Source organism: Chiloscyllium plagiosum, unplaced genomic scaffold (assembly GCF_037043375.1).
Source record: "Chiloscyllium plagiosum isolate Xiang-an unplaced genomic scaffold, Cpla_swu_hap1 HiC_scaffold_21, whole genome shotgun sequence".
NCBI classification, from domain to species: domain Eukaryota; kingdom Metazoa; phylum Chordata; class Chondrichthyes; order Orectolobiformes; family Hemiscylliidae; genus Chiloscyllium; species Chiloscyllium plagiosum.
Genome location: NW_028270159.1, coordinates 94,892,927 through 94,915,825, shown reverse-complemented (window position 1 = coordinate 94,915,825; position 22,899 = coordinate 94,892,927).

Genomic DNA, 22,899 nt, shown 5'->3' with positions numbered 1-22,899 from the left:
ATGATAATGTGCAAGTTTGACAACGGAAGGATGTGATTTGATTGGCTAATTGGGACTCTGCGAAATATGAATCTGCCTCAAATTGAATTTTGTTCATCTATTGGTTACAAGTTACATAAGCAGAGATATAAAAACAGTTAAAACTTAATAAAAAAAGCAGTAGCTAAATGCAAAAACGATGGCGGGTGCTCGTGTTTGGGATACCCACCTCCATCCACCTACTATATTCTCTGCTACATTCTCCGCAAACCCACCCCACTCGCATTTATCTCGCCACGCTCAAGGCTCCGAACCTCATGCTAATGAAGGGCTTTTGCCCGAAACACCTGTTTTGCTAATCCTCGGATGCTGCCTGACCCGCTATGAATTTCCAGCACCATGCTAATTTTGGAGTATCTTACCTGGGCTGCAGAGGAAGTTGTAGTGGGAGTGTAAAGATTCAGTGGTCGTGGACCATTTATGGACCAACCACATGGATAAAACTATGGCACACCTTCTGCTCAGTGCTATTAAGAGCACGGAACAAAATTTTTTAAAAAGCAGAGCCAAAAAGGAAATGATCTCTGGATTACTGCTTTAGCTACGTGCTAATTGGCACAAGGTCAACAAGATTAAGCTGGTAGATGCGTGGCACAACGATTGGTGTGGGAGAAATGCATTTGAAGTCATAGGACATTTGCACCAGTACCGGAGAAGCAAAGACTGGTACCAATGAGGTGGTCTTCATCCGAACCGTGCTTGGACCAGAGTACTAGGGGATCGCACATCCAGAGCAGTAGACAAGGCTTTAAACTTAGGGCGAGTATGGGGAAGATCAGATATTGGCGAAATTAGAAAACCAGAATTAAAGGAGGAGGTAAGAGTGAAGAACTCAGGAGAATTTATTAAAATCTCCAGGACAGACACAAATATGACAGAGCATATGGAGAGTGTTTGCAATCAAACTTCAAGCACACTGAGGAAACGAATGACAATGTGAAGAGGAAAGGTTAATACAGAACTGGATGTATGCAATATAAGGAATAGGGTAAACGAACTTGTGGCACAGATCGACATTGGCAGGTATGCCTTGGCGAGCATCACGGAGTCATGGCTGCAAGGGAATCAGGATTGGGAGCTGAGTATTCAAGGATATACATCTTATTGAAAAGATAGGAAGGTGGGCGGTGGAGGTGGGGGTGCCTTACTCGTAAGAAATAAAACTAAACCAATAGTGAGAAATTAAATAGGGTCAGATGATGGGGAATCTGTGTGGCCTGATGTGCCATGGTGGGGTCTAAGAAAAGGTTTGTTCTATGTTTTTTCTCTCACTTGATTCTTATTCAGGTTGTACAGCTATTCGGAATTTCCGTATCTCAATCAAGTGCAGACGACATGTTTTTTCTCGCCTAGTGTGGCGCCTCAACATTTTTTATTTTTTTTTACACTATGTGCAACGGTGGGCGTTTGTTCTAATAATTTACTTCCAATTCAAGGAAGACGTGAGAATATGATTTGAACTCCGGCAGTGTGTCCATTAGGTGCAATTTAATCGAATCTTTATCCTCATCACACTCACTCTTTTAAACAAACAATGAATTAGTCTGTAAATTCTGTAGATTTTTATTTCAGCACTGACTATTGCTGGGGATGTTACAAAGGACAGAATTCAGTGTCACGGAAAATACGAATGTTCCAGTGCAAGGTACCAAATCCTAATCCATCCTAACTTGTTTACAAGTTGATGAATAATACATGCACAGGTGGCAGAGCGTACGTTAAAGAAGGGTTCAACTCTGTGTTCAAAATGCTATTTCTGGCTCCCTCATAAAAGACCTTAACTACATCGCTCTGTAAATTAACCAAAATACGAAGAGACTGGAATTCTTAATTCTTCATCTGGGAATATCATCTGGATAACAGGAAAAAAAATCAAGGTTTGTATGTGATATTCATCAGTGATGATGGTGAGAATATGGAAGATGCTGGCAGTGGATTGAGAAACAATTTTGTGGAAGGCACAAAGAGTATTTGGGTGGTTCACAGTGAGGAAGAAAGGGTTAGTTTGCAGGAGGGTATAAACAGATTATTCAGCTGGCAAGAACAATGCCCAATAAAGTGTAACACAGATAAATGTGAAGTGATGCACGTCAGAAGTAACAAGACAAGAGAGTACTCAATCTATGAAGGGGGGTAAATTTGCTCGGTATTTCTTTGCAAAAGGGAATCTTGAAGAGGTGTATAAGGCCATAAGGGGTAGGGACAAGATGAATAGCTGTTCCATTCAGTGTAAGTTTAAAGAACAAAGGAAGACTACTGACAATATTCCAGCTGACTGCCACCATTATTACTGCAGCAATAAGATGGATACAGCTTTTCCTTCACTATAATACAGATTTCCAGCTATAATGGTCTTATTTCTCTGAAGCATGATAGGTTCCTTCACAGGTATTCCCTTTGACAAACAGCAAGTTTTCCAATGACTTCCTGCCAGTTGTTCATCACAGCATTCACCACCCCACCCCAACCAAACATGCATGGTCCGATGATTTTGCTATTTTTTTAATTGATTCACTTCCATGTTTGTGTGTCTTGAACGTGTGATTCCGAACAGGATGTTAGTTTTTGATACAGGCTACTTTGAGTGGGTAGGAAAACACCAGTGTCCCAATTGAACTCAAACCCATTCTTCAGCACCATTTTAAAATCCTCAGGTACTGGAACAGGCTGTGCCCCTCTTCCGAAATATTTAGATTAGATTAGATTACTTACAGTGTGGAAACAGGCCCTTCGGCCCAACAAGTCCACACCGACCTGCCGAAGCGTATACCACCCAGACCCATACTCCTACACTTACCGCTTCACCTAACACTACGGACAATTTAGCATGTTCAATTCACCTAACCTGCACATTTTTGGATTGTGGGAGGAAACCGGAGCACCCGGAGGAAACCCACGCAGACACGGGGAGAATGTGCAAACTCCACACAGAGAGTCGCGTAGTGGGCGGCACGGTGGCACAGTGGTTAGCACTGCTGCCTCACAGCGCCTGAGCCCCGGTTTCAATTCCTGCCTCAGGCGACTGACTGTGTAGAGTTTGCACGTTCTCCCCGTGTCTGCGTGGGTTTCCTCCGGGTGCTCGTGTTTCCTCCCACAGTCCAAAGATGTGTAGGTCAGGTGAATTGGCCATGCTAAAATTGCCCGTAGTGTTAGGCAAGGGTAAATGTAGGGGCATGGGTGGGTTGCGCTTCGGCAGGTTGGTGTGGACTTGTTGGGCCGAAGGGCCTGTTTCCACGCTGTAATGTAATCTAAATCTAAATCTAAATCCCTGGATGTGACTGGCCAGGGTAATAGTGGAGTGAAGAAGGCATTGTGAATAATAAATAGCCTTGATTCATCGGGACATAGATTATTAGAGCTATACAGGACTTTGGTTCGGCCTAGATGGAATATTTTGTGGCGTTCAGGGAGCCAATTTACAGGAAGGATGTGGTTCCACTGGAGGGGGTGCAGAGGAGATTCAGATGGATGTTCCCGGGAATTGAGCATATCAGCCATGAAGAGAGGCTGGATAAGCTTAGATTATTTACCTTGGAGAAGAGTAGGCTGTGGGGGATGTGATTCAGAAAGATAAGATGATGAGGGGCTTGGGCAGGATGGATAAAGAGCAGCTGTTCCATTTAGTCAAAGAGGCAAGAACAGGGGAGCACACTTTTAAAGTGAAGAGTTTGAGGATTAGAGAAGATTTACGGAATGTTTTTCACCCAGATGGTGTTGGGATCTGCAATGTACTTCCTGAGGTGGAGTTGTCCTGGTAACCTCATACCTTCTAAATAGGACTTGGACAAGGCCTGGAAGTGTCAAAACTTTCACAGCTATGAGCTTCATGTCGGAGAGTGGGACTACTGTAGAGCATGTTGTTTTTCTGATGGTACATGGACTATGCTCCAGTGATTGTATGGCGTTGACACGAATTGATGGGTTTCTGAAGAGAATCTTATAAGAATTATAAGAGTGAAATGTCAATGGAAACGTTAGAGAAAAAACGTGCAGACTTCGTTACAGTCTGAACTCAGAGGAAGGAGTGTAGAGAACAAGGCAATAGCAGAACTATGAAGCAATTACTTCAGTTCAGTCTTCACAGACGAAAACAAACCAAACAGATCAAATCCTCCCGGCAAAACTGGAAAGCCTAAGTCACGAGAGAAAAAGAATGAAATTATTAAATAAGTGTTTTGAGAGATATTAGTGGGACTTAAAGTATGGTTGAATTTAGAATACAGATGAAAGGTGAGAAGATGAAGTCCAATGCCAGGGGCCTGTGCTGAAATAAATCAGAATACAACCTGATGAGGGAGGAGTTGGCTAAGGTGACTGGAAGGAAAGACTTTAAGGTGGAACCATTGATGAACAGTGGCAGGCTTTCAAAGCAGTTTTTCCAAATGGTCAGCACCAACATATAACAGTGAAATGGAAGGATTGTCGGAAAAGGGTAATCTGCCGTGGATGTCTCATGAAATAAGGGAGGCTATTAAAATAAAATAAATGGCATAAATAATGGCAAAGACCAATGGGAAACTAGAAGATTGGGAAAACTATAAATGTTAAAAGAAAGCAACAAAAAACTATCTTGAAACATCAGGTAGATAGATTATGAGAGTAAACTACCTCAGAATATAAAAAAAAAACAGACAGCAAAAGATTCTAAAAATATATGAAATGAAAAGAATGGTTAAGTTAACCATTGGCCATTTAGAGGGTGAGAAGGATGATTTAGTGAGGAAATGGCCGAGGAATTGATCAGATATTTATTCGGTTTTCACAGTGAAGGACACCAATAACGTGCCAGAATTGTCAAAGAGCAGATGGTATTTGAGGACCTGGAAACTGCCATTCCCAGAAGAGAGATCGTGTTGGGCAAGCCAATGGATCTAAATGTAGATAAGTCTCCCCGCCCTGATGGAATGCATCCAAGGGTACTAGCAGAGGTGGTGGAAGAAATAACAAATGCATTTGTGGAATTTTTCTAAATTCACTGGACTCTAGTGCAGTTCCAGCAGATTAGAAAACAGGAAATCAGACGCCATTGTTTAAAAAGTGTAGAAAAAAAGTGGGGAGTTATAGACCGGTTAGCCTAACATGTGTAGTGGGGAAAATACTTTAATCTGTAATCAAGGAAAAAATAGCAATGCATCGAGATAGAAATTGTTCCATTGGACAGACACAGCATCGGTTCATGAAAGGCAGGTCATGATTAACAAATGTTTTGGAAATCTATGAAGACATTATGACCAGGGGGAGCCAAAACATGTGGTGTACCGACATTTACAAAAGGCATTCGACACAGTGCCGCCAAAGAAAAAAAAAGCTGTTGCATAAGGGAAAGATGCGTGGCATTATGGGTAATGTATTCACATTGGTAGAGGATTGGTCAACTAACAGGAAACATAGAGTGGAATTAAATGAATGAGTTTCTGGTTGCTGATGAATGACTACTGGTGTGCCTCTGGGATCAGTGCTGGGACCGCAATTATTCACAGCTTACATCGACGATATAGAGCTGGGGACCACGTGTAATGTCTCAAAGATTGCAGATGATATGGAAATGAGTGGCAGAGTAAATGTGCAGAGGACTGATAAACTTTACAAAACAACATAAATAGTTTAAGTGATTGGGCAAAGGTCTGGCAGATGGAGTACAATTATAATAAATGTGAAGTCATCCATTTTGGTCAGAATAACAGTAAAAAAAGACAGCGTCTGTGCAGAGGGACCTGAGTGTCCTTGTGCATGAATCACAGAAGTTGCTCTGCAGGTGCAACAGTTTATCATCACGTCAAATGGAATGTTGTACTTCTTTGAGAAATGGATTGAGTTTAAACACAGGGAGATTATGTTGCTGCTGTACAGAGTGCTGGGGAGGTCACATCTGCAATAATGTGTGCAGTTTTGGTCTCCCTACTTGAGAAAGTATATCCTGGCACTACAGTGGATGCAGAGGAGGTTGGCTAGGTTGGTTCCGGAGTTGAGGCGTTTGGTGTATGAGGAGAGACGGAGTAGACTGGAATTATATATTGATTGGAATTTGAAAGAATCAGGGAGGATCGGATATAAACAGATATAATTGGGAAGGGAATCGATAAGATGGAAATAAAGAGGATGATTCCAGTAGCAGGTGAAACTAGGACAAGAGTACAGCATCTCAAAATTAGGTGGAGCAGATTTAGCATTGAACTGAGAAGGAACTTCTTGCCCAAGAAGGTTGTAAATCTGTGGAATTCCCTGCCCAGTAAAATAGTTGGGGCTTTATCATTGAATGCTTTTGAAGCACAGATAGATAATTGTTTGAGCAGTAAAGGAACAAAAGTTTATGGTGAGTGGGCGAGTAAGTGTAGCTGAGGCCATGATCTTATTGACGCTCCTAGTTCTTATGTAATGGGTCAATATGAAATGAGAATCATATTTGAGAAACGGACTGATTGATACATATGGAGAATCAATGGATGCAATGCATTTGAATTTTCAGAAAGATAATGGTACAGACTCTGGCTTATTGTGCAAAGTCAAATGTTACAGGATTGGGGCTACAATACGGACATGGTTTTAGAATAGGAGAGCTGACAGGAAACGGTGAACATGAATAAAGCAATATGTTTTGAAGTAAACGATCATGGCGTGTTGTACGGATTGATGCTTGGACCCTTACTATTCCCAATGCATGCCAAACATTTAGTTGAGGGAATCAAATGCAATATTTCCCAGTCTGTTGTCTGTACTAAATGAGGTCGGATTGTGAGTAGGTGAGGAGAATGCAAAAAAAAAAGCTCCTTGGTGATTGAGACAAGTGGAGTGACTGGAAAAATACAAGGCAGATGGAGAGCATTGGGGGTGGATGTGACGGTGTGTACTTTGGTGGTGGATCAATAGAACGGTATTTATCATTTGAAAAGGGAATAGTTGAAACATGTTGATCTTGAAAGGTATTCATGCTCTTTATTTGTTTCTTCTGTGCAACCTCCGAGGTCAGTGCAGGGCAGTGAGTCCTTAACCTAGAAATCAATGCTGGAAATGGCATTGTCATGCTGACCAGTGTGCGTAAACCCTCCAAGTGGGGACCTGTAATATTAAAAAGTATCTGGATCTCCCTGTACACCAGTCACTGACAGCAATATTACAGCAAGGAAATCAGGTAGAAAGATAAATGGTGCATTGACCATCACTTCAGGGGGATTTGAGTCCAGGAGTATGGGTATCGTACTGAAGCTGGACAGGGCCTTGGTGAGACCCCATCTCGAACATTGTGCAGTGTTGTGTGCAATTTTCGTCTCCTCACTTCATAAAGGACAAACCTGACATTGAGGGAGTGCAGTGAAGGATGACCAGACTGACCTCTTAGGTGACAGGCTTGTTGTGGGAGCAGAATTTGGGGCGACTGGGCCTGTATTCCATGGGGTTTAGAAAACTGAGTGGAGATCTCAGTGAAATACATAAAACTCCGACAGATTGGAACTAGAGCTGATAATTTCCTTGGCTTGGACGTCAAAAACAAGGGGCCACAGTATTATGTACAGGCAGGTCACTCTGCATTGAGATGTGAATAAATGTTTGTACTCAGAGACTGGTGAACCTGGGGAGTTCTCTCCCACATAAGGTTGTGAAAATCAGGACACCGAATATAAATAAGAATAAAGGGATCAGGAGACAGTTGGAATACAACTGTTACAAGCTCTCAGATGTTAAAAAAGAGATCTCTGCAGTGTCAACAGGACTGTGTTTCCCATTCCCTTTTCTGACAACGAGTTTTCTGTTGGTTTTATCCTTCCAAACCTCGGGGTACTTTGAAACATTGGAGTGTCTTGCTTGACTGTTTTAGAGACCATTGAAGATTTTATCACACGTCTGGAGTCACTTTTAGGCCAGACCAAGGCAGTGCAGGAGATTCACTTCCTGAAAGTACATTGGGAAGGAAAGTGGTGTTTACAATCAACATTGGCTTCAAGGTCACTATTACTGACACCAGACTTTAAATCTCGATATGTTATTAATTGTTTTTAACTTCCACCAGCTGCCTGGTCTGGATTAGTAATCCAGTGACATTTCCACAACAGCACCATCTCCACATGGGGACCTATCGGAAACCACAATGAGCGCGTTATTTCTGTGCTGCTTGACAGCTCTGTCAGAAAAACAACCACAAATGTGACATGATGGCACTGAGGGTGTGGTAATTGGTCTATTGTAACTATTCTTCTCTTTGGGAATTGGACGTAGCTAAGTAATTTTCGGCTTTGTGAGGGAGATGTCAGAGTTTTCATCTTGGTGGTAATGGTAGACTGAGGGATTATCCCAGTCAAAACGTTACAGATTGTGCTTGAATATAATACTGCTTCTGCTACGGTCTACAGCACCACATCAATGTCAGGAATTCTGTCTTTAAGAAAGTTCACAGAGTTATATCATTGAAGGTATTTACAAAGAGGTTTGACTTGGAAATGAATTGAGTGCAATGATGAATTCGTGCTGAAAGAGGAGTTTGCAAGTCATAGACTTTTAGTGATACAGTGTGCAAACAGACCCTTCGGCCCACCTCATCCATGCTCACCAGGTTTCCTAAAATGAACGAGTTCTATTTTTCTGCTGTTGGCACATACCCCTCCAAACCTTTCCTTTTAATGTACACATCAGATTGTCTTTCAATTGGTGTAATTGCACTCACCAATGCCAGTTCCTCTGACATCTCGCTACATATCTCTATAGCGCTCTCTGTGAGAAACAGCTGTCCTTCGATTTCTTTTAAATCTCTTCCCTTTCACCTTAACCCGATCCTGCCTGGATTTGGACACGCCCACCCTGGGAAAAAATCATTTGCTATTCATTCTCTCCATGCCACTCACGATTTTATGAACCTCTGTAAGGTCACCCCTCAGTCTCCTATGCAAAAGGAATAAAATCCCAACCTCTCCATCTATCACAAAACCTCCCATCTCCGTCACATCATTTTAAATACTTTTGTCCCATTTCCAGGTTATAACATCCTTCCTATATCATGGCGACAAGAATTGTACTCAGTACTCCAAATGTGGCTTTAACATTCTCTTGAACAGCCACAAAATGATATCCCAATTTCTGTACTCAATGCTCTGACCGATGAAGGCAAACGTGCCTAATGCCTTCTTCACTGCACTGTCTAACTGCGACTCTACTTTCAAGGAACTATGTACTGCACCCTGGGTCTCTCTGTTTGATTACACTCCCCAATGCCCTACCGTTAACGGTATAAATCCTGCCCTAGTTTGTCTCACAAAATGCAACATCTCACATTTATTTGCATTAAGCTCTATCTGCCAATCCTCAGCCCATTTTCCCAGTTGCTCAAGATCTCATTGGATATTACTCAAGTTAAATTGGACAATAAGGAAGTAGTCTAAAATTGAGATAAATTATTGTGTTACCTTCCTGAAAAAATTCGAAATGAACGAGTTATTACTATCACATGGGGAGATATGCGGAAATTAACTTGGAAGTACTTCCCTAATTGTGCATAGATATAGGAGATGCTGTTACGATTAAGAAACATCCTTATAGGCATAACCCTCAAAGTTGGCACAGGTTCAGAAGGAGTTTGAACATATGCTCCAAGATGGCAGAATCGAAGTGAGTTACAATGACTGGAACTCACCCTGAGCCATGGTGCCAAAGCAGAAAGCGCCCAATGGTTATGTGTGGACTATCGCAAAGTCAATGCAGTTACAAAATTGGCTTGACAGTAGGAGGTAGATGGTGTTGGAATGAATCCTCTGAATTGGTTCTTCCTTCTTTGTTGTTATCATTAGCACCTTCTCCTCTTGCTTTCCTTCTCTGTCAAAATACCTTTTGAGCATATTCACATGACACACTCTGTGAGATTTCTTTCTGTCTGGAGTTCCTATCAAATTACCCTCACTCAATTTCCTTTGCATTTGATAAGGTCCACTAAACCTTGCATTTCAAGGTTCACCTATTACTGGAATTTACACTAATACATTATCCCCAATAGCAAAATTGCAAATTTTTGATTTCCTATCCGCTTCGTTTCATCACAAGCTGCAATACTTTTAAATTCTGACGAGTCAACTCCCCAGCGCTATTATTCGTTCCCTAAAGTTTGAGACCTATTCCAAATGTGTGGCCTTTGAATTCTGATTTACTAATTTCTCCTTCACCAATTTTAACGCTCCTCTCACTTGGTTCCCAAAAACTCATTCCAATGGACTACATTTGGTGCATTCATTTGATGCATCTCTGATCGCAAAAAGTACAAAGAGAATTCCCTTACCCGAATCATCAGGATAATCCTGAGAATAAGCCCTCAACATGGTCTTTGGTGTTTGATGTCACCTTTCCAGTGCTCCCTGCGATTTTGCATGGGACGCAGTAGATTTGAATTCCTTTATTCCTAAGCGGCCCTTATCTTCTTTGAATAGTTTGGATGTGAAGTTTGAACTTTGATCTCACTGTATCTCTATTGGTAGACCGTATCTCTTTTTAAAAGAGTAATTCCTCTACAATCCTTTTAGCTGTGATATTGCATCTGGGAATGGCCTCTGGAAATCTAGTCGATACATCCATTATTATTCAGAAGTATGATTCCCACTTTATTGTTTGAGGTTGGCGACCTAATCAGTCAATTAAGACTCTTGTAAAAGGTTCCTCAAACGCAGGAGTAGTTATTAAAGATGCAGGTTTTATTACGACCTGTGATTTTCCAATTTCATGACATCTATGCCACACCTGGCAAACTTCAACGACATGCTGGTGCAGTCCAGGTGTGTAAAAATGTCTTTGTATTTCAGCCTGGGGTTTCATCACTCATAAATGACCTCGAGGTGGTCACTCTTGCGCCACTCACACCACCATTCTATACTGCATTAGCAATACAATTTGATGCATTAATGCCCATTTCTGCTCTCCTTGGTTATGTGATAGTCTCAATTTCCTCATTAGGACATAATTTGTAAGCTAATAACAAACAGTGATACATTCAGAATACCTAATGTACAAACTTCTTTGTTATAACAGCTTTAGATTTTCATCTTTCTGCTGTAACTTAATTAGTTTAGCTGAGCTAAAAAATATTGCATGAGACCCTGTTTGCTTCTGTTTTGTCTCAACTAACTGATGGAATAAAGTATCTGCTAATGCCACTTCAGCTTCCTTAACTTTACATTTTTGATCTCGCTTGTTTCAACTGGTGACATTGAGACTTTGTTACCCACAATCAGGAAAGATTACAGGATAAGACTCCTGCAATGCTTCAGTTGCCATTGTCTCTGCTGGCTTTTCAATCAGAGTAGGTAGTATTTCTACAGGTAAATCAGCTATATACTTCACAAAGACAATTTATATTCCTGGAGCTGACATTGTGTCCAAAACTCCTACCACAATTTCTCCACACTCTTCTTGACATTCTGCACTTGCTTTACGTAATTTTGTGTTTTCAGTCTCACCATGAGTTTCCTTTAGCAGTACCTTTTCTGGAAATATTCCTTCCGGAGTACATATCTCCTCATCTTTCAGCATCACAGACTGAGAGGATCCTGTGTCCCTTAATATTGCATTTTCTTTACCTGCTACTTCTGGACTATGTGAATAAACTTGGTCGGTACATTTTATGAGCAGTTCCGGCACTTCCTCGTTAACCAACCTCCAATAAGCTGGACACGCTGATGCAGCTTTCTTGCTTCCAGTGTGCTTTCTCTTGCCGGTCCAACAAAACTCCCAGGCTTATCCTGTTTTCCTACATCTGTTTTATTTTCCCTAGCCAACCAACAGAATGATTTCATGTGACCTAACTTATTGCAATAAAAACACTAACTTCATTTTGCTCTTCACGGGTTTCCTTTTTATCCTGTAGTAAGTTGTTCTTATGATCTTCACTGTGATCTTCCTTTCCCTTTCCACGTGAGGATTCATCATTGGCCCAATTTCTATCCCTCATGGGCTGAAATTGATTCTGGAAGCCAAACCGTGTTGTATGGGTCAATTCATAATCATCAACCATTTCAGCTGCTAACCTCGCTGTTTTAACCCTCCGCTCTTCCAAGTGAGTTTGCACTATGTCAGGCAAGCATTTTTGGACTCCTCCAAACTAATTGTCTCTCGACGAGCATCGTAGATTTGCTTGATTTTTAAAGCTCTTATCCATCTATCAAAATTACTTTGTTTGTTCCTTTCAAACTCAAAAAAGTTTTGACCAGGATACCACCTTAGATTCTTGAAACATTGTCTATAGGCTTCTGGCTTACAGGTTATGAAGTCAGAAGGGCAGAAGGACGGGAGAGCATCCAATTTCAACAGTGACCCTCACTCAACTAATCGGAGAAAGTGAGGACTGCAGATGCTGGAGATCAGAGCTGAAAATGTGTTGCTGGAAAAGCGCAGCAGGTCAGGCAGCATCCAAGGAGCAGGAGAATCGACGTTTCGGGCATGAACCCTTCTTCAGGATTCCTGAAGGGCTCATGTCCGAAACGTCGATTCTCCTGCTCCTTGGATGCTGCCTGACCTGCTGCGCTTTTCCAGCAACACATTTTCAGCTCACTCAACTAATCGCAGACTGAACCGACCTGTCCAACTAGACAGCTGGCCACGTCTTCTTGATTATTCAAACTTCTTTTTAAAGACGTAAAAGTTGTTTGCCTACGGCATTATTGTTATGTATAAACAAAAGGACGTCAATAAACCTTTTATAATTCAGACATATTGGTCATTCAGACCCTCTTTAAAAAGAATCACCAACAACATAACCTTGTAAAGGGACCAGCTTTGTGCCAACATGCCACATTTCACTATGGACTGAATTCAATAAATGTAAGTCTGACTGTATTGAATCCAATAAAGTGTATTAAGGTGAAGCGCATTGTGCGTTGAAGATACGAATTTGCATTATGAGAGCAATTAGAGGAACGCCAAGGCAAATCCACACTTTCTGCCCACTGCAAATCTATTGCTTGGGGCCAGTTCTAGTGGAGGGGAGCACGGTAACCCCAACATCGAGATTGTGTTTTTGGAGGTGATGGTGGGAGGTTCAGGTGGTTACAGCATTGAAAATGAACAACACGCCAGAATCATCTAGCCTGCGAAAAGATAATATCCATCATTCTCCCTCTTAACTAACTTCACTTGAGCAATTGGTGATGAGAATGTGACCAATATCCTGCAATGCCAGCATTTAATCCAGTCCAGTTGTTATTGTGATCTGAATGTACCACACTGAAAGGAGCTAACTGATCTGTTTGTTCAGTGACTGTGATTATTGACAGTCTCCATGGATTCCAATGTGTCGCTGGATGGTTTCCCTTTTCTATTAGTAAGGGGCTTCTTGCAATGCTTTGTCACATTGTAGCAGCACATGCATCACCTCCAACACTAACGGGGATCAGCAGCTGCAGAGACGGGAAAAGGAGTGATGAACATCTGGGAATATTTTGGATTGCTACACTAATGGATCAGAATCTGAGGACATTAGACTGGAATGCTGCAACAATGGACAGGAGTTTATCCTTGGGTCTTTTCTATCTTTCGTGGTATTGGTCAACATTACCAGATCGGATAGGAGCCGGACTGATGATTATCCAGGCGGGTTACTATCCCATGCTCGCTATTGTTGGTGTTCCTGGTAAGTCTCTCCATCTCCATCCATTTATTAATCCGATAAACTTTGCTGAACTTCATTGCTATTTCTGTTACCTATATTTGACAAAGACAGAAACTACTGTCTTCAGTTTTCAATACAAATTCTATTCATTACCATAAACTTCCGAACCACCCAACACCCCAGTCCTCACAAACATCTGAGAACTATACTTGATTTGGAGATGCCGGCGTTGGGCTGGGGTGTACAAAGTTAAAAATTACTCATCACCAGGTTATAGTCCAACAGGTTTAATTGGAAGCACACTAGCTTTCGGAGTGACGCTCCTTCATCAAGTGACAGTGATTATCACCTGATGAAGGAGTGTCGCTCCGAAAGCTAGTGTGCTTCCAATTAAACCTGTTGGACTATAACCTGGTGTTGTGTGATTTTTAACTGAGAACTAGACTGTTCACCATCACAAATTATCTTTTGCTTTGAAATCAGTTATTTCCCGGTATTCTCTCCATCACCAAACATCCCCAATACCAGATCCATAATATTCACAGTCCCCACCTTGACGTCAGTGCAGTCCCTAAATAAACCATTATCTATGCCTTGGTAAAATTCAGATTTTCTGTTTCCAGTTCTCTTCTCAGCACTCTGTTTGTTACAAATATGTCCATCAGAGCCTTGTTCTTGTCTCTAAAGTAAATTCATGACAGGGATAGTGTATCAGAGAAGCAATGTCGCTGGACATGTAACTCAGAGGCCCAGGTTACTATACGAAATACATTGTTTCAAATCCTACCTCAGATGATGTCAGAACTTCAATTCAAATGAGAAGAATTGGAAGTTAAAGCTAATTTCAGTAATATCAACAATAACAGCACAGGTTTTTGTCAATACGTTTGTCTATATCACTGATGTTCTTTGGGAAAGAAATCTAACATTATTACCTGGTCTGGCTTCATACTGATGTCAGACCCACAGCAATGAGCTTGGCTCTTTACTGCCTAGAGGAATGACCTCACAGTAAAGAGCATTCAGTGCGGTCATTAAATGCTGCCCTTACCAGCGATGCAGACTTCCCATGTTATAACATTATGGAAATTTAAATAAAATAAAGAATGATGCAAGAGATCAGAAACGTCGAAAAACTGCCACAGAAACTGAGCAGATTTTGCACCCTTGGGTCGAGGGAAAAATAGAATTGACATTTCGAGCCCACTGCCCATACATCATAACTGAACACAGCTTGAAAATATTGTGATTGATGTTGGTGACAATGATGTCTATTATAAATTGAGAAGGAGAAAGTTGATTAGATAGAGAAAGAGAGAAATAAAAGAACATCTGTTGTATAGGGGAGAAGGAGTGAGTTGAATAGAAAAAGAGAGGGAGAGTGAACAAGAAGCAAACATTCTTTGAGAAGGTGACCAAACAGGTAGATGAGAGTAAACCAGTTGATGTGGTGTATATGGATTTCAGCAAAGTGCTCGTTAAGGTTGCCCACAGTAGGCTATTGTACAAAATGCAGAGGAATGGGATTGTGGGAGTTATAGCAGTTTGGATCAGTAATTGGCTTGCTGAACGAAGACAGAGGGTGGTGGTTGATGGGAAATGTTCATCCTGGAGTCCAGTTCCCAGTGGTGTACCGGAAGGGTCGGTGTTTGGTCCACTGCTGTTCGTCATTTTTATAAACGACCTGGATGAGGGCGTAGAAGGGTGGGTTAGTTATTTGCGGACGACGCTAAGGTCGGTGGAGTTGTGGATAGTGACGAAAAATATTGTAGGTCACAGAGAGGCATAGATAAGCTGCAGAGCTGGGCTAAGCGGTGGCAAATGGAGTTTAATGCGGACAAGTGTGAGGTGATTCACTTTGGTCGGAGCAAACGGAATGCAAAGGACTGAGCTAATGCTACGATTCCTGCTAGAGTAGATGAGCAGAGAGATCTCGGTGTCCAGATACACAGATCCTCGAAAGCTACCACCCAGATTGTCTGTGTTGTTAAGAAGGCATACAGTGTTTTAGCTTTTATTAATACAGGGATCGAGTTCCAGAACCATGAGTTATGCTACAGCTGTAAAAAAACTCTGGTTCCGCCGCACTTGGAGTATTGTGTACAGTTCTGGTCACTGCATTATAAAAAGGAAGTGGAAGCTTTGGAAAGGGTGCAGAGGAGATTTACTAAGATGTTGCTTGGTATTGAGGGAAGGACTTACGAGGAAAGGCTGAAGGAATTGAGGCTGTTTTCGTTCGAGAGGAGAAGGTGGAGAGGTGACTTAATAGAAACATATAAGGTAATCAGAGGGTTAGATAGGGTGGACAGGGAGACCTTTTTTCCAAGAATGGTGACAGCAAGCACGAGGGGATATAGTTTTAAATTGATGGGTGATAAATAGTAGGACAGATGTCAGAGGTAGCTTCTTTACTCAGAGAGTAGGAAGGGTATGTTTGGAATGCTTTGCCTGCAACCGTAGATTCGCCAACTTTAAGTACATTTAAGTCGTCATTGGACAAGCATATGGACGTACATGGAATAGTGTAGGCTAAGTGGGCTTCAGATTGGTATGACAGGTCGGCGCAGGGCCTGTACTGCACTGTTATGTTCTATGTTCTATGTTCAAACAAAGGGATTGTTGATGATCAGCTGGAATGGAAATAAAAACGAGATTAATCTTATTTATTTTTATTTTGTTCCCATATTACTGAAAGTCATACCCATGCTGGGTAAACACCAAAGTCACTGTATAAAGTGAGCTATGTCTCTGTCTCTCTTCCCTGTGTGTATTCATTATCTTCATTTATTCATTAGTGGGATGCTGCGCCAGTATTAAATTTCCTTTCCTCATTGTCCATGAGATGGTGTTGGTGAGATGCCTTTCTGACCCACTGCAGTCCGTGGGCTGTAAATAGTCAGTGCTTAGGACTGAACATCCCCACTTCTGATCGTATGATAAAGGGAAAGACATTGATGAATCAGCTGAAGTTGTTTGTGCCGAGAACGTTTCCCCGAGGATCGCCTACAGAGATATCCAGGGACTGAGAGGATTGATCTCCACCAGCCATATTGTGTTCTGAATGACCCAAACAGTGGGGATTTCAATTTTGTTCAGGCTCCTTGACACCTTGCTCAGTCAAATCCTGCCGTGATGTCAGGGCCAGTCACTCTGATGCTGTGTTCATAACTTTTGTTCATGTCAATAGGCCAAGGTATATGTGTGGGGAGTGTTTCCTTCTCTCAGAGGGTAGTGACTTTTGGGGCCTCTCTATTCCAAACATCTACATTAATGAAACGTTTGAGGCCGTGGCGTGGTGTTAATGGATGTTGACACATCAGGGAGTTGAGGGCGACAAAGAATTGGGCATGAAAAAGAAATTCCGGCCAAGAGCATATCAGCCATGACCTTACTGAATTGAAGGTCAGGCCTGAGGGGCTATGTGGTCTGGTGTTTTCCAGTATACACAATAATCCTGTCATTTTGTGGCCTCTTCCATTTCCTATATTACTGACTTGAAGTAGCTGAATAGACTAATACTGTCGCTACATGATCTAAACTGGGTCTAGTTCTATCGACCTGAGGGACTAATAAGTCTCCTTCTGTTACTGTATATCAGGCTCCATGGGCTGAAAAGGTTCATCTTGTTCTGGTGTAACTGAAATCCAGATAATACAATTCTACCACCATTGGAGAAAGTGAGCACTGCAGATGCTGGAGATCAGAGTCGAAAGGTGTGACACTGGAAAAGAACAGCATAGCAGGCAGCATCCGATAAGCAGGAGAATCGATGTTTTGGACATTGCTGATGATGGCCTTATGCCCGAAACGTCGATTCTCCTGACCCTCCGATGCAGCCTGACCTGCTGTGCTTTTCCAGCACCACACGTTTTGACGTCTACCGGCCCGCCCGAGTCAGAATTCCTGATCATGTCATCAAAGATCTTTAAAAAATTCATCAGGCTTCCACTCATGCTTACTATTCCTAATCAAACCCTATTTTCCAAATGCATCTTATCCCTCAGAATCTTCTCAAGTAATTTACCTTCCACAGATGTTAAACTTACTGGTCTATAGTTCCCAGGCTTTATATTTCAGTCCTTCTTGAATAAGGGTACAACATTTGCAATCCCCCAGTCTTCTGGGATCTCACTTTTGGTAAATGATGATCACAATTATCAGCCAGGACCACGGCAAATTCTTCTCTCGCCCCTTGCAGTGTTCTTGAATATATCCCGGAAGGACAATGAGATTTATGCAACTTCAAAATTCCAGTACATTCTGTACCTACTCTACTTGATATGGACTGTCCCTAAGATATCATATTCAACTTCCTCAAATTCCCAAGTATTCATGTCTTTCTCCACGTTAAACACGGAGAAGAAATATTTGTTGAGGACATCGCAAATCGCAAAACACATACGTGTTCACAATTGTCTTTGAGTGCTCCTATTCTCTCAATAGTTAATGTTTTCCTTTAATATACTTAAAGGACCTTTTTGAATTCACCCTGCTCTTCTCAGCCAAGGCTATCTCATAGCCTTTTATTGCTGTCCCGATTTCCATCTTCAGTAAAGTCCTGTATCCCTTACATACCTCCAGGAGTTCCCTTGATCGCACCCACTTGGACTTGAGCCACACCTCCACATTTTTTCAGGTCAAGGCCTCAATAATTCTTATCATTCAGGGTTCCCCATTCCTGACAACTTTCCTTTCATGCTCACAGGAACGTATACTGTAGATTTTGAACTCTAGCCGTCTCCTATTTGCCAGAGTTTCCTTTGCCTGCAAACAAACTACTCCAATCAACCCTACAAACTCCTGTATAAATCCATCAAAAAATAAATTTTGCCACAATTTAGAACTTGAACGTGTGGAGCAGTTTCATCTTCACTCTCCATAACCATTTGAAAATTAATAGAACTATGGTTATTTGTCGCAAAATGCTCACCCACTGTCACCTCCGTCACCTGTCCTGCCCTATTTCTTAAGAGTAGGTCACATTTTGCCACTTCTCGAACAGGACCCTCAATATAATGCTTGAAGAAACTTTCTTGACACACTTAATGGATTCAATTCCATCAAATCACTTAACGCTCTGGCAGTCACAGTCTGCCCTACTAAAACCCCTATTATGACAACACTATTGTTCCTGCAAGTCTCCCCTCCCTCCCTGCATATTTGTTCCTCTAATTACCATTGACTATTTGGGGACCTATAGTACAAACCCAATAATTTCACCATCCCCTTCGTATTTCTTAGCTCCACCCACAAACCCTCACTGGTAGATCATTTATATATATCATTTCTGATCACTGCTGTGATACTCACCTTAAACCAAAATGCAACGTCCACTCCCCTCATTCCACCACCACTGTCCCTCCTAACGCACGTTACCCTGGTACATTAAGCTGTCAGTCCTGTTCCTCCTTCAGCCATGTTTCTGTAATGGCTAGAATATGCCAGACCCACGTACCTATCCATGCCCTGAGTTCACCGGCCTAACCGGTCAGCTCTTTTGTATTGAAATAAATGTAATTTATTCCAGCAGGCATTCCTTGCTCCCTATCGTGTTCCATCCTGAACTGTCTCTCCAGCTTACTGTTTCTGATTACTGTATCGTTCCAGCCTTGCACTTTCCTCCATGATCTTGAGGATAACTCACCCTTCTCCACCCCGCCAATCTAGTTTACACTTTCCCGTATAGCACAGTTAAATCTGGCTGCCAAGTTGTTGGTCCCCCATCCAATGTATGTGCCACCTGTCCCTCTTGAAGAGGTCAACTCTGTCACAGAACAGATCATAATGATCTAAAACTCTGAATGCCTCCTCACTGCATCGATTCGTTAGTCACATATTTATCTGTCATGTCCTCCTATTCTTACATTCACGAGTTCAAGACACTGTAAATAATCTGGAGATTACCACTGGTCCTGGTTTTTAACTTTTCTCCAAGCTCTCAATAATCACTCTGTAGGACCTCATTCCTATATCTACCTGTGTCATTTGTGCCAAAGTGCACAATGATGTCTGGCTGATCACCCTCCCCTTCGAGAATATTCTGCAGCCGATCGGAGACATCCTGGACCCTGACACCTGAGAGACAACACACCATCCTGGTTTCCCGTTTGAGGACACACAATCTCCGATCTGTCCCCCGAACAATCGAATCACCTGTATCTAAGACGATGTTTGCCTTTATCATTTCCTCCTGCTCCCCAGAGCCAATCATAATGCGACCAACCTGGCTACTGCTGCTTTCCCCTGAACGGTCATTTCCTGACACCCATCCCCCATCTCCCAACACAAACAAAATCAATATCCTAAATGATATACTTGTTTTCGAGAGGAATGGCCACAGCGGATTCCTGCACTCCCTGCCTACTCCCTTCGCCATTCCTGGTGTTCGCCCAGCTACTCTCTGCCTGGAACATGACAGGAAGCAAGGAACGCCTATTGGATTAAATTGCGTTTATTTAAATGAAATGGGGCTGACAGGTAAGACTAATGAACTCAGCGCGTGGAGCTTTACATGGGACTGGGATATTATAGTCTGAACAGAAACTTGGCTAAGGAAGGGACTTAGGTGTGGCCACTTCGCTAAAGCTCTTATCTTTGAAGTGCTCTGTATCTGGGTGATCCAGACAGCAGCCAGGTCCAAGTCCCGAACATGGTCCCCCAGGAGCTGCAGCTGGCTGGACTGCCCAGACGTGTAGTCATCAGGGACGGTGGAAATCTCCCTGAGCTTCCACATCCTGCAGGAGGAATGTGCAATTGCCCTAACTGCCAGCTCAACTGTTGCCAGACAAGCTTTAAAAGGACGTTACCTGAGCTTACCTGTATTTTGTGGTGAGCTGCTGCTCACTGAACCATAAGACCATAAGACCATAAGACATAGAAGCGGAAGTAAGGCCATTCGGCCCATCGAGTCCCCTCCGCCATTCCAGCATGGCTGATCGGCATTTCAACTCCACTTGCCCACATTCTCCCCGTAGCCCTTAATTCCTTGTGACATCAAGAATTTATCAATCTTTGCTTTGAAGGCATTTAGCGTCCCAGCCTCCACTGCACTCTGCGGCAATGAATTCCACAGGCCCACCACTCTTTGGCTGAAGAAATGTCTCCGCATTTCTGTTCTGAATTTAACCCCGCTAATTCTAAGTCTGTGTCCACGGGTCCTAGTCTCCTCACCTGACGGAAACAATTTCCTAGCGTCCACCCTCTCCAGGCCATTTATTATCTTGTAAGTTTCTATTAGATCTCCCCTTAATCTTCTAAACTCCAATGAATACAACCCCAGGATCCTCAGCCATTCCTCAATGTTAGACCTACCATTCCAGGGATCATCCGTGTGAATCTCCGCTGGACACGGTCCAGTGCCAGTATGTCCTTCCTGAGGTGTGGGGACCAAAACTGGACACAGTACTCCAAATGAGGCCTAACCAGAGCTTTATAAAGTCTCAGTAGCATAACGGTGCTTTTATATTCCAACCCTCTTGAGATAATTGACAACATTGCATTCGCGTTCTTAATCATGGACTTAACCTGCATGTTTACCTTTAGAGAATCCTCAACTAGCACTCCCAGATCCCTTTGTACTTTGACTTCACGAATTTTCTCACCGTTTAGAAAGTAGTCCTTGCTTGTATTCTTTTTTTCCAAAGTGCAAGACCTCGCATTTGCTCACATTGAATTCCATCAGCCATTTCCTGGACCACTCTTCCATTTTAAGACCTTTTAGCTTTTCTAGCACTTTCTCTTTTGTAATGAACACTCTCGGACCAAAGCATTACTATCTACTCTGCTACTAACAGAACGGCAATAGACCAGTCCACGTTTAGTTTGGGTTAGGGAAGAAGGGACACACTAGACTGATGTAACATTTGGGCCTTATGCACTCTTTGACATCAGGCCCATACTTGGACATGGGGGGTGTCTTGCTGACGTCTTCCTTCCAGTAGTGGTCACTGCGCTAATGCAAATATTCGCCACGACAGCTAATCCGCATTGTTGCAGTCCTCTGGTCTTCTCTGTCTATTAGTATTGCATTTATGAATTCCTTGAATCTATCGATTGCATTCCAAACTGTGTCTCACTCCGGAGGGAGAGAGGTTGATTGTCCAGTGAACACAAGCTATAACAAAAAGTTTGTCATTAGACATATTGGCGACAGCATACCCATCCGCTCGCTGAGACTGCCTTTCCTTTCATTTAACGTATATATATTCTGATAACCTTCCATTCCATTTTCCTGCATTTTCCACATAACCATTGTTTTTCAATCTGTCCAGCTCAGCCTTAAAGATATTTAGTGATCCACCCTCAAAAACCTTCACAATTTTCTCCAATCGTTCCCTCCCACTGATGTGAGACTTAGTGGTCTTTAATCCTGTGGCTTTTTTTTTCTAGCACTCTGTGTGGAAGTTGAACCTGCATTAGATGTTCGATTCCGGTTCGATCAAACCACCTCTTTGGCCAGAGACAAAACAATAAACAATACTAAGCTTAAGTGCCTGTAATCTCCTCCCTCATCTTCCACATACAGTTCATTGAGATCGAGGGATTTGCCCACTTTTTATCCTGCATCAACCTTCAATCCTTCCTCAGCTTCTGTGTCAATGTTTTTCAGGTTACTCTGGCAGGAACAGACAGCAAATCCACGAAATGCTTCTCCAAATTGAAGACCAATATATAGTATGCGTTTAACATATTATCTGGCTCTATGCGAAGGTTGCATCCTCGATCCCTAATACTCTCTATTCTTTCTCATGTTACCTTCTTACCCTTAATAAACCGATAAAATGTCTTTGGATTCTTGAAAATATTGCCCACTAATGTTTTTATCAAGCCCCCTCCCCGCTTTTTGCTCTTCGACTTACTTTCTTGAGTTTTGCCCTACATGGTCAACGACTCTTCTGGGACCTCCATTGACCTGCTCACTTTATTTCACCTTTAAGCTTCTCTTTCATTGTTAATTCCGTATTGAATATTTGTAGACATCCAAGCTTCACTGGGCTGGTTTTCCTAAATTTCATCTTCGGTGTAACATGTTGCGGTGAAATTCTCATCAATTCCATTTTGAGCATGTGACAGCCCCCAACCCCCACCCCCACCCCCACGCTGTTCTGCGACAGTTTCACCCAGCAGTAACTGTCCTGTGGCCAGATCCTGTCTTTTTTTTGATAAAATCTGCCTCCTTCATCCAAATGATTCTTATTTTTCAAACATTTACCTTTTGGTCTTTTCTTTAAGAAGCTAAAGTACATGAGTCGCGGTCACTGATCCGACAATGTTCTCCCAATTCTGCA